The sequence below is a fragment of the Asparagus officinalis genome, chromosome 5 (assembly GCF_001876935.1).
Source record: "Asparagus officinalis chromosome 5, Aspof.V1, whole genome shotgun sequence".
In the NCBI taxonomy this organism is placed as follows: Eukaryota; Viridiplantae; Streptophyta; class Magnoliopsida; order Asparagales; family Asparagaceae; genus Asparagus; species Asparagus officinalis.
This window is the reverse complement of record NC_033798.1, coordinates 110,943,460-110,956,040: the sequence shown is the minus strand read 5'-3', so window position 1 is coordinate 110,956,040 and position 12,581 is coordinate 110,943,460. Positions and strand designations below refer to the sequence as shown.

General features: G+C 37.3%; 3 long non-coding RNA genes across 5 annotated transcripts; all 3 read right to left on the bottom strand.

Annotated features, from left to right (window-relative positions):
* On the bottom strand, positions 1,807–12,522 carry LOC109840687. Its single transcript, XR_002246995.1, has 3 exons — positions 12,385–12,522; positions 12,047–12,119; positions 1,807–1,830 (listed from the first exon to the last, which is right to left on the bottom strand). It is a non-coding gene; the product is annotated as an uncharacterized LOC109840687 (long non-coding RNA).
* Positions 2,326–9,130, bottom strand: LOC109840683. 3 transcript variants are annotated; one of them, XR_002246990.1, is made up of 6 exons: positions 8,937–9,130; positions 8,395–8,770; positions 7,925–7,987; positions 2,944–3,056; positions 2,627–2,834; positions 2,326–2,560 (listed from the first exon to the last, which is right to left on the bottom strand). It is a non-coding gene; the product is annotated as an uncharacterized LOC109840683 (long non-coding RNA). The 3 variants fall into 3 exon arrangements; XR_002246991.1 differs by having other exon boundaries at positions 2,627–2,844; positions 2,944–3,053; XR_002246989.1 differs by having other exon boundaries at positions 2,944–3,053.
* Positions 6,936–7,577, bottom strand: LOC109840684. Its single transcript, XR_002246992.1, has 3 exons — positions 7,553–7,577; positions 7,236–7,443; positions 6,936–7,169 (listed from the first exon to the last, which is right to left on the bottom strand). It is a non-coding gene; the product is annotated as an uncharacterized LOC109840684 (long non-coding RNA).

Sequence of the window (12,581 nt, the reverse complement as noted above, 5' to 3'; positions counted from 1 at the left end):
AACCAGATAATATCGCCAAAAAATAAAAAAAAACTTGTAACATCTCATTTAATTTACATATAACTGTCCATTCATCTTCAGTTATTCCATAAGCACTACTAGAGCTAGAACTAGAAGCATAAAAATTTATAAAATTATTTATAATTTCTTTATATTCTATTGCTACAGATAACATTACATAGGTGGAATTCTACCTATGGTCAACATCTTTTGGAATTAGTCTAGGCTTATAATTTTTTCTTTTACAACTTTGTTTCCATCTTTTAATTCTCATTTCAGAAGCATTATGCATATTAGCAACTGTTCTAACTTTTTCTATCATGGGTTTAATTTCAGAAAATGCACTTTGAACAATTAAATTTAAAATATGACAGATACATTTAACATGAAAAAGCTCACCATGACATGTCAATGACAAAGTTATTTTCAGAAAATCAACAGCTACATTATTATTACTTGCATTATCTAGTGAAAGAGTAAATATTCTTTGATCAATTTCTAGTTTCATAAGTTCTTCAACAATTAAATTTGCAACATTAATACCAGTGTGTGACTCTTCAATTGCAATAAAAGAAACAACTCTTTTAAACATTTTCCAACTTTCATCAATCCAGTGTGCTGTTATACATAAATAACCAGTTTGCACTCTAGATGACCAAATATCAGAAGTTAAAGAAAATTTGCAGTTTAAATTTTTAAAATAAGAAATTATTTTTCCCTGTTCCTCAACATAATATTTTAAAATATCACGTTGACAGGTTTGACGAGAAAATTTTGTAAATGCAGGATAAAAACCATCTCTAAATAAATCTTCAAATTCATCATCTTCTACTAATTTAAAAGGAAGGTTTTTAAGAACAATAAACCTGATTACGCATTTCCGGGCTCGGGCAGCGTCATAATTCCAACTGCCGAGGGTACCTGAAAAGGATGATTGGGAAAGCATAGACTGCCGGATATCACCTTGTAGATTTTGGCCTTTGTTGTGTTTTCAATATGCCGTTTGAGATGGTTGGTGCCGCTCTTATGATGAGCTTTGGATATCTGGCCGCACAACGCACATTTCGCATTCTGAGAGATGATCCTACCGTGTTCATCCTTGGTGACGTCTATCTTCTCAAAAAAATTCCATACATCAGACATCGGCCTTTTTGGAGCTCTTGGTGCCGTAGATTCGTCGCCACCAGATTCAGGATTAATACCGGTAGGATGAGGAGTTGTTGTAGGAGGACTCATCTCTGGATCGGTAGGAGATGCATGTTGCTCTTCATAATCAGACCCAGAAGCCATTTGTTGGAAGTATTAGAAAATACAAAAGATTATAGGATAATATATTAGTTTGAGATAGTATAAGATTGTATAAGAGAGTAGTAGAGAGAGAAATAGATGAGTTTTGTTGTGAGTAAATGAATTGAAACCCCCCTCTATTTATAGAAGCAGCTCCCTAGGTAAATGACCAAAAAACCCTCAAAAAATAGCCGTTTTTTGACCGTTTTAAGGGGCAAAACGGTCAAAAGGTCAAATCTGGCCGTTAGGCCAGATTTGACCCGGGCCGGGCCAGCCCGGCCCTCACCTTCGTGACCGTTTTGGCCGGGCCGGGCCGGGCCAGCCGGCCCGGCCATTCGAAGCCCCAGTGCCCAATTTGGGCACTGTTCCGGGCCCGGGCCGGGCCCGGACAGGGCTCGTCAACGGCGACCCGGGCCCGGGCCCGGACCCGGGTTTTGCCCGGGTTTCCGGGCCCGGGCCGGGCCCGGCTCCGGGCTTTTTGGACACCCCTACGTCCACCTCAACTCTTAGACTATTATCCCTCCGGTAAAGAGCTTTGGCACCCTGAAAAAAAAATGTTACGAAACTAAAATTAAATATGGGTATCAATATTTCCTAGACACCAAGTTTACAAATTGAGCACATAGCCACTAGTACAAACAGGGACAGCCCCAACGGTTCAAACCGTTAGGGCAGATAGTGTCCCCAACGGTTGTAACCGTTGGGGCAAAAAAAAAGCCCGTTGGGACAAATTGCGTTGGGGAAAAATCAGCCCCAACGGTTGTTTTATCAGCCCCAACGGTTGTAACCGTTGGTGCTGATTATTTTTGAATTATAATTTTAAAAATATAAAAAACCAAGCACCAACGGTTACAACCGTTGGTGCTGTAAAGGTGCACAACTCTAAAAGATCCCTAGGCATAAAAATATACAGGTATTTCTCTCTGATATTCACCAACAATGAGGAGATTATACTACAGCTTTTTTGAGCTAAGGAAATTGTTAAAATATGTATCCTCAGATGCGAAATTTGTTGCATCAAGGCAGTGGACCACATCAGAAAATTAAACATCAACAAATTTCTATTAGGTCTCAAAATAGTATACACAAATATTATGTCCGAAGAGCTTTCACAGCCAAACTACACAAATTTATACCATACTTTCATAGTGTTTACATCACTTGCAATTTCATAGTGTTAAAATCACTTGCAAAATTGTCTACAACTATAAATTAATGTAAGCTAATCTTGACCATCATGTAGGTTATCTTCTACTCCCACTTGAATAATTTCCTACAAAACACAGAGAATATGTTAGTTTACAATTAAAACAACTTAAGAAACTTATTTGGAACTCACTTGCAAATGTCGTGGAAGAAGGTTACTCAGCAGCTCAACTGGGATTTTTTTCTAATCCTTCTGGAGCTACTGTGTGGGCAGTGAAGGAAAAGACTTTGCATGCGATGTCTCACGCCTCTTGCCATTTAAGAAGTTCTTCATCAATAAGAACCCTCATAAGCTCAGGAATTGCGAGGGAGGGGTGAGTATCATTCAGTTGCAGTGCCACCTGCAAGGTACTGGCAGCTGACGTGAGTGAAACATGTAGTAGTATCGTAGTCTTGTATAGAAGCAATATAAAACAAAAGCTAAATTCCAATAACATATAAATAAAGAACCTTGTCAGGAAATTGATCAAGTTATTGTGAGAATCTTTATATCTCCGAATGATGTCTTGAAGAGAAGCTGAGACGAAAAAGTATTGTTGCTTCAACCTTAGTTCCTTTCCCTACTATTCAGACACACAACTGAGTTACAACAGCAAAGTAATCATAACCGATACAATATTGTAGAAAGACTACAGTACAAAATATTTATATAGATATTAAAGCAAACACGCATCCCAGATCTTCCCGAGTTTGCTATATTAACACAAAACAATGTTAAGAAAAATCATAAAACAAACACAATGTGAAGGTAAGAGGTTCATCACAATATGGGGAAGAAAGAGGAGGCATCATGCATTACCGTGCAGACAAAGTGCAGAATATACCTGATAAGACCGATCATCAGAATAGAGTACGCTGCTAATTGTTTCAGCTCGCTGGCTGCTAATAACTGCATTGATGTAATCTCCAGTGTTAAACAAAATAAATATCACTGCATACCATATCATACTGGCTATTAGGTTTAGCCGCCCATAAACGCAAATTGATGGTATTAACCTGGTATTGGGTTGTCATAAGCAACGGCCTCAACCTATCATTTGTTCTGTCACAACCGTAGTGAATGAATACAGAAATCGAACCAGGCCGTGAATGGGTCTCTAGCTCATCCTGGAATAATAATTGAACTGGATGCTTCAGTGATTTAAAAAGAAAAAGAACAGGATACAGTTTTCTAAGGCTAATACTAGAAGTAAACTAGGACTTTGAAAGTACTGTTAAAATAATAGATAAGAGAAATTGAATTTGTTACAGAGGCATAATGTATCACAGTTACCTTCCATTGGCCACGTAATGCCATGGGACAAACAATTAGGGTTCCTCCCTTTACAAAATTTGATTCTTCCTCAGGATTCTCCATTTCTATATTATGGTTTCTTGATCTTCCCCTTGGATTTCCAAGCCCCATTGCATCTGCTAAATCTATAGAGTAGATAAGTCAAATGCAAAGCCAGAGCACAAAAAAATCTCAACTAAGTTACAAGTTATGACAAAGAGCCTTGATAAAAAAAACAGCATGGAGCACTATTGAACTTGTTTAAACGTTCAAATAAACATCTCAGATAGCATAAAAGTAAAAAAACAGCATGGAGCACTATTGAACTTGTTTAAACGTTCAAATAAACATCTCAGATAGCATAAAAGTAAAGGTATCATTATGAATATCCTGCCACTTGTTTAAACGTTCAAATAAACATCTCAGATAGCATAAAAGTAAAGGTATCATTATGAATATCCTGCTTTAAACTCTCTGAATGTGCTATCTCAAACATTCTTCGCATGAGAAGGAATAGGCTCACATGCAGTATGTATAAAATTTGATTTAAATTGTTCTATCATTGGTTTGCAGCCATGATGTCTACTGCATTTTGCCTTTAAGAAGCATGTGCATACATCATCACAGTCGCATCTATCAAATTATTTGCCTCAGGAGTATGCAGAAGATGAAATAAGAATAGCTCACAATCTAGTGAACATTATTATATATGAATCAAACTTTGCAATTCAATCAGCAAAGTAATCAGTTTGCTAGCATTATATTTCAACCTTGTAGAAATTTATTCTACTGATAATGCTGGCAGTTTCCTATGGTATGAGGGTATATATCTCTCTCACTAGCAAGATTAGGTATGCTAATCAATGTCCAACTCTCACTAGCAAGATTAGGTATGATAATACTGATATATATCTTTGGGGATCAGCTCTTAAACCCAGAGGAATGGATCAAGGGTTTGGCTGGAATGGCTATGATATTGACAAGGCATTGAATGTGAGATTGGCGAAATAACTAACTCACAGACATAGTTACGAAATTTCATCTATTAAAAACAGGACCAACCTGTAGGCATCCACGAGCCCCTGAACACATTCCTCTTAAGGTTACTCCCAAAACCAGTGTATCTTAGGAGAAGAAGAATTTTCTCGCCTCAAATAGCCCTGACTCTTTGCCAATGTCAAGTCCATCTAAGCCTCCACAATCTTCCCTCCCAATTTCCCTATACCCCAAAATCAAACCTTAGTAAAAATGTGCATCAGATTTGTAAAAAAGGAGGCACAAAGGGAACTTATTTGCATCCGAGATTCATCAGCTTATCCTCAGCTGTAAGAACCCTAGGGTGCTTCAAACATAAACAAAAATGAGATTTTGAATCAAATGCACATCAGAACTTGGTGTAAAGATCTAAAATCAAAGCTTACATCAATGACACTTCTATGGACTAGATCGAACAGAAGCATTCGATTCTATGCATCTTGCCACAATCTGACATAAAAACATCAAAACCCTAAGGATCAATTCCAATGGGTAAGAGGAATAACAGTCAAGGAACTGAGAGAGGGCGAGTTCAAAAAACCCTAGTTTAGATCGAAACCCTCGAACGCCTCCGAGATCGATGCGGCATCCACCATCGCCGTACGATCGGAATCTGATGGTTCCGTCGACCACCTGGTCACGGCGGTTGAAACCCCCAATGAAATTGATGAGGAGGTTAGGGTTCCAATGAGGAGGAGAGGGAACGGGTCAGGGCTAGGTTTTTTGATGCTATAGATGGCGGCGAACTCCAGATCTCGACGGCGGCGGCGAACACCTACTGGAGCTGGAGTTCAGATGAGAGAAAATGGGGTTTGGGGCCGGTTTTCTGATGAGAGAGAGAGAGAGAGAGAGAGCGAGAGAGAGAGAGAGAACGGGGGAATGGGGGGTTTGTGGGTTTTTTTTTCATTTTTTGGCGAAAATAAACGGGGGGAAATTTCCCTCCCTCGGGTGTAGGCTAAAATCAACTTGCCCAACGGTTTAAACCGTTGGGGTAAGTGAAATCAGCCCCAACGGTTCCTTACACCCGTTGGGGTAGAGCCTCTTTTCACTAGTGATTATACAAGTTTCAGATTGGGTTCACCAAAACTCAATGGGGGTTCAATCAGGTTTTCAATGAAACTAATAAAAATAGAACTCACACCTCAATTCGGGGATCACCAAAACTCAAAACAATAATACTAACCATTAAAACTCAATTAGAGTTCACCAACTGTACAAATAATCAAACCTGAAATCAATGTATATTCAAAAATCACAAATAAATTATACACACACGCCCACACACACACACACACATACGATTCTCCATTGATATCGAAGCATGGTCACCATATACCTTAAACATTATGCCAAATAGTAATAAGAGATTTCATTGCACGTTTGGTTTAATCTATTTTCAGAAGTCAATATTATCTATTAACATAATCCAATTTCAGAAGTATGAAATAAATGTATATTAAAAAATCGCAAATTGTTTAAATTTTATCAGATTTGTGAGCAATCATATATCATTGGGATCCCCTTGAATCTGAATAAATAATAATTGGTTGTTAATCTTCATGTGAATTGTGCAAAAACCTACAAAAAAGAACCATCAACCAGACAAACCAAATCCTTATTTCTATCCATACTGGAGTTTTACCTCATGCTGGACATTTATTCAAAAAAAATTCTAAATTGGCCTACGATTGTTGACTTGTATATGGACATTTGTTAGGCCATTGATATTAGAGGTCAGCTATTTTCTCCAAAATTTTCGCCAACGAATAACGAGGATATTATTATTTCCTCGCTGATTGTCTTTTTAACAAGGAAATGATTTCTCGCAAAACAAAATCTTTTAGCGAACCTTTGGTGCAAATAGAAGCACCAACGGTTTGAACCGTTGGTGCTGCTATTTGTACCAACGGTTAAAACTATTGGTGCTTCTATTTGCACCAACGGTTGAAACCGTTGATGCTGTAAAGGTGCACAACTCTAAAAGATCCCTAAGCATAAAAATATACAAGTATTTCTCTCTGATATTCACCAACAATGAGGAGATTATACTATGACTTTTTTGAGCTATGGAAATTGTTAAAATATGTATCCTCAGATGCGAAATTTGTTGCATCAAGGCAGTGGACCACATCAGAAAATTAAACATCAACAAATTTCTATTAGGTCTCAAAATAGTATACACAAATATTATGTCCGAAGAGCTTTCACAGCCAAACTACACAAATTTATACCATACTTTCATAGTGTTTACATCACTTGCAATTTCATAGTGTTAAAATCACTTGCAAAATTGTCTACAACTATAAATTAATGTAAGCTAATCTTGACCATCATGTAGGTTATCTTCTACTCCCACTTGAATAATTTCCTACAAAACACAGATAATATGTTAGTTTACAATTATAACAACTTAAGAAACTTATTTGGAACTCACTTGCAAATGTCGTGGAAGAAGGTTACTCAGCAGCTCAACTAGGATTTTTTTCTAATCCTTCTGGAGCTACTGTGTGGGCAGTGAAGGAAAAGACTTTGCATGCGATGTCTCACGCCTCTTGCCATTTGAGAACTTCTTCATCAATAAGAACCCTCATAAGCTCAGGAATTGCGAGGGAGGGGTGAGTATCATTCAGTTGTAGTGCCACCTGCAAGGTACATGCAGCTAACGTGAGTGAAACATGTAGTAGTATCGTAGTCTTGTATAGAAGCAATATAAAACAAAAGCTAAATTCCAATAACATATAAATAAAGAACCTTGTCAGGAAATTGATCAAGTTATAACCAATACAATACTGTAGAAAGACTACAGTACAAAATATTTATATAGATATTAAAGCTAACACGCATTCCAGATCTTCCCGAGTTAGCTATATTAACACTGAGTTACAACGTCAGCAAAGTAATCATAACCAATACAATACTGTAGAAAGACTACAGTACAAAATATTTATATAGATATTAAAGCAAACACGCATCCCAGATCTTCCCGAGTTTGCTATATTAACACAAAACAATGTTAAGAAAAATCATAAAACAAACACAATGTGAAGGTAAGAGGTTCATCACAATATGGGGAAGAAAGAGGAGGCATCATGCATTACAGTGCAGACAAAGTGCAGAATATACCTGATAAGACCGATCATTAGAATAGAGTACGCTGCTATGTTTCAGCTCGCTGGCTGCTAATAACTGCATTGATGTAATCTCCAGTGTTAAACAAAATAAATATCACTGCATACCATATCATACTGATCATTAGGTTTAGCCACCCATAAACGCAAATTATAGTATTTCTTGTCCCATAACCTGGTATTGGGTTGTCATAAGCAACGGCCTCAGCCTATCAAGTTGAAATGAACTAGAACTAAAAACATCAAAATTATAATAGGTTGGAGTCAGGAAAATATTCTGATATTCCAAAAATGAGGAATTATGGTATAGCAAAAACCATGAATATCACAATACCGTCTCTCCAGGAATCCAAACTTTGAACTTTGAATCAATCTATCAAGCAAAGAATCAAACTTTGCAATCCAATCAGAGATCTAATGCAAAATATCTCTATTACATCTTCTTCTGCAATAAGAATAGCTCACCAATAAGACACCAACGGCAGTAAGCAGTCGGAGCAAAGGCTGATTGGGCTACTTGAGCTTTTAAAGATTTGATGGTGTGTGTTTCATCTAGTACCACTCTGTACCAATTAACTCTATGAAATATGCTCGCCTTTGAATTTGAATTCTGGATAGAAGACAACTTTGTCATTCACGGCCAAAACTGGATATAGATTAGAAGTAGATAAAAAAGAATGTCAATAATCCAGACAGATTTAAAAGATGATTGTAGAACCCCATATGTTGTTAAGACCACATCATAAATGGCAATTTCTCTGGGATCATTTGTTTTGTCACAACCGTAGTGAATGAATACAGAAATCGAACCAGGCCACCGTGAATGGGTCTCTAGCTCATCCTGGAATAATAATTGAACTGGATGCTTCAGTGATTTAAAAAGAAAAAGAACAGGATACAGTTTTCCAAGACTAATACTAGAAGTAAACTAGGACTTTGAAAGTACTGTTAAAATAATAGATAAGAGAAATTGAATTTGTTACAGAGGCATAATGTGTCACAGTTACCTTCCATTGGCCAAGTAATGCCATGGGACAAACAATTAGGGTTCCTCCCTTTACAAAATTTGATTCTTCCTCAGGATTCTCCATTTCTATATCATGGTTTCATGATCTTCCCCTTGGATTTGCAAGTATTAGAGAAATTTTCATGACAGTCTTTCCAAGCCCCATTGCATCTGCTAAAATCTGCAGAGTAGATAAGTCAAATGCAAAGCCAGAGCACAAAAAAATCTCAACTAAATTACAAGTTATGACAAAGAGCCTTGATAAAAAAATCCCCTTTGATTTGCAAATATTGAGAAATTTTCATGAACAGTCTTTCCAAGCCCATTGCATTCTGCTAAATCTGTAGAGTAGATAAGTCAAATGCAAAGCCAGAGCACAAAAAAATCTCAACTAAATTACAAGTTATGACAAAGAGCCTTGATAAAAAAACAGCATGGAGCACTATTGAACTTGTTTAAACGTTCAAATAAACATCTCAGATAGCATAAAAGTAAAGGTATCATTATGAATATCCTGCTTTAAACTCTCTGAATGTGCTATCTCAAACATTCTTCGCATGAGAAGGAATAGGCTCACATGCAGTATGTATAAAATTTGATTTAAATTGTTCTATCATTGGTTTGCAGCCATGATGTCTACTGCATTTTGCCTTTAAGAAGCATGTGCATACATCATCACAGTCGCATCTATCAAATTATTTGCCTCAGGAGTATGCAGAAGATGAAATAAGAATAGCTCACAATCTAGTGAACATTATTATATATGAATCAAACTTTGCAATTCAATCAGCAAAGTAATCAGTTTGCTAGCATTATATTTCAACCTTGTAGAAATTTATTCTACTGATAATGCTGGCAGTTTCCTATGGTATGAGGGTATATATCTCTCTCACTAGCAAGATTAGGTATGCTAATCAATGTCCAACTCTCACTAGCAAGATTAGGTATGATAATACTGATATATATCTTTGGGGATCAGCTCTTAAACCCAGAGGAATGGATCAAGGGTTTGGCTGGAATGGCTATGATATTGACAAGGCATTGAATGTGAGATTGGCGAAATAACTAACTCACAGACATAGTTACGAAATTTCATCTATTAAAAACAGGACCAACCTGTAGGCATCCACGAGCCCCTGAACACATTCCTCTTAAGGTTACTCCCAAAACCAGTGTATCTTAGGAGAAGAAGAATTTTCTCGCCTCAAATAGCCCTGACTCTTTGCCAATGTCAAGTCCATCTCAGCCTCCACAATCTTAAAATCAAACCTTAGTACAAATGTGCAACAGATTTGTAAAAAGGAGGCACAAAGGGAACTTACTTGCATTCGAGATTCATCAGCTTGTCCTCAACTGTAAGAACCCTAGGCCGCTTGAAACATAAACGAAAATGAGATTTTGAATCAAATCCATGTTAGAACTCGGTGTAAAGATCTGAAATCGAGGCTTACATGAGTGGCACTTCTATGGACTATATCGGACAGAAGCATTCGATTCTCTGCATCTTGCTACAATCTGACATCAAAACATCAAAACCCTAAGGATCGATTCCAATGGGTAAGAGGAATAACAGTGAAGGAACTGAGAGAGGGCGAGTTCAAAAAACCCTAGTTCAGATCGAAACCCTCGAATGCCTCCGAGATCAATGCGGCATCCATCGCCGCCGTACGATCTGAACCAATGGTTCCGTCGACCGCCTGGTCACGGCGGTTGAAACCCCCAATGAAATTGATGAGGAGGTTAGGGTTCCAATGAGGAGGAGAGGGGACGGGTCAGGGCTAGGGTTTTTGCTGATAAAGGTGGCGGCGAACTCCAGATCTCGACGGCGGCGGCGAACACCGACGGCAGCGACGAGTTCAGATGAGAGAGAGCGAGAGAGAACGGGGTTTGGGCTGGTTTCTGATGAGAGAAAGAGAGAGAGAGAACGGGGGAACTGGGGGAGTTTTGTGGGTTTTTTTCATTTTTTGGCGAAAATAAATGGGGGGAAATTTCCCTCCTTTAAGGTGTAGGCTAAAATCAACTTATCCCAACGGTTTAAACCGTTGGGGCAAGTAAAATCAGCCCCAACGGTTACTTACACCCGTTGGGGCTGAGCCTCTTTTTACTAGTGAGCAAATGAAACAGCGGGGTCTCCTTGATTCACTGTAATAAAAACTAAAATCAAGCATGTCAACAAATAGGTCGGAATCAAAAATTCGATCTTCCCCACTGCATTCAGATTGAGGTAAAAAAAAAAGAAATAAAGAAAAAAGATACATATTGTAAATAAAAAACAGGGCTACTTCTAGTCGGGTTTTAAATGACTTAGTTCATATTGACTTTTACACGTTAATCACCTAATTGTTTACATATAACATATTCAAGTAAAAGTATAATCTAATATTATCAAAATAATAAACATGTTTTGCTTTTTTTTTCAAGTAACAACTTTTTTGCTTATTTTAGCTTGTATTAAATTGCTTAAAGATAAATATGTTTACTCAGAAAGATGCATGTCAAGATCACAACTAGAATGTAGAGATAATGAAAAAAGTGAAGCAATATATTAAAAATTTATTGAAGGTTATATTAGAATATGATCTTAAAAAACATAGAAAATACCAGGAAGTTGTAAAAGACATCAATTATATTTTGTCAGAAATATGAGTTTTCCCCCTCATCTTTGTTCTTGAACAGAGCTTTAAAACATATATAGAGGCACCAAAACAAGTTTCTCTGGGTAAAAGAATGAATTCAACTGGTGTTTTGCAAACTATATATGGCTACACCAAGGTGAATTTGAAACGCCATTTCATATTTACACTATCATCAACAACCAAGCTATTTCCTGCAGAAAAAGTCCCGAAGGGGAATTGACCAACTTTTCATGAAACAGCTGATGATGAAGATCTTGCAGCCGTCTCATTCATATATCTCATTTCTAATTGATTTAGCAGATTAGGTATTAATAGAAGCTATACTTAGCAAACGTATCCAATTTAAGAAGGCACACGGTTTAAGTCATCTTATATAGACTCCGATGTCACAAGTCATATTGCTATCAAACCCAATGCTATTTGAAAGTTGAGACTGGCCACTTAAAAGAGACAGCCTTACTGGAAAAACACTTACTTGGAAAATAGTTCCTAACTTCTTCAGTGCTTTGGCACGCAACTTGAGCACATCCAGTGTTATCCTTGAGAACCTAAGCCACACGGAATCAGTAAGCATGGAAAAAATTTCATGAACCACCAAACCTAATGCATGATCAAAATTTTTTGAAACTAGGGAATAAACTAAAAAACTGCTCCACAGATGAGAAAGACTCTCCAAAAGATGAATCATATACTATGTTTACAATTTCTTTGATCTCCAAGGATAAGAGAAAAAGCCAAATAAAACATATCAAATTTCTTGAGGTTTATTTAAATTTATATTTATAAGCAGCAAAAATAATTGAAGAAACTTACTGTTTGACAAACATGGGATAGAGTTAACTCTATATCAACCATGAAGAAGAACGGGCCACATTAATCTTCCACAAAGAGTTGAGCATCAAATCCTTTTTCTCTTCAATGGTCCTGTCGAAGCCCTCTTCATTGTTTTCACTTCCCTCAAACTTCTTCATTCCTTTCTGTAGCTGCATCAATGCGATGGCACTTAGCAT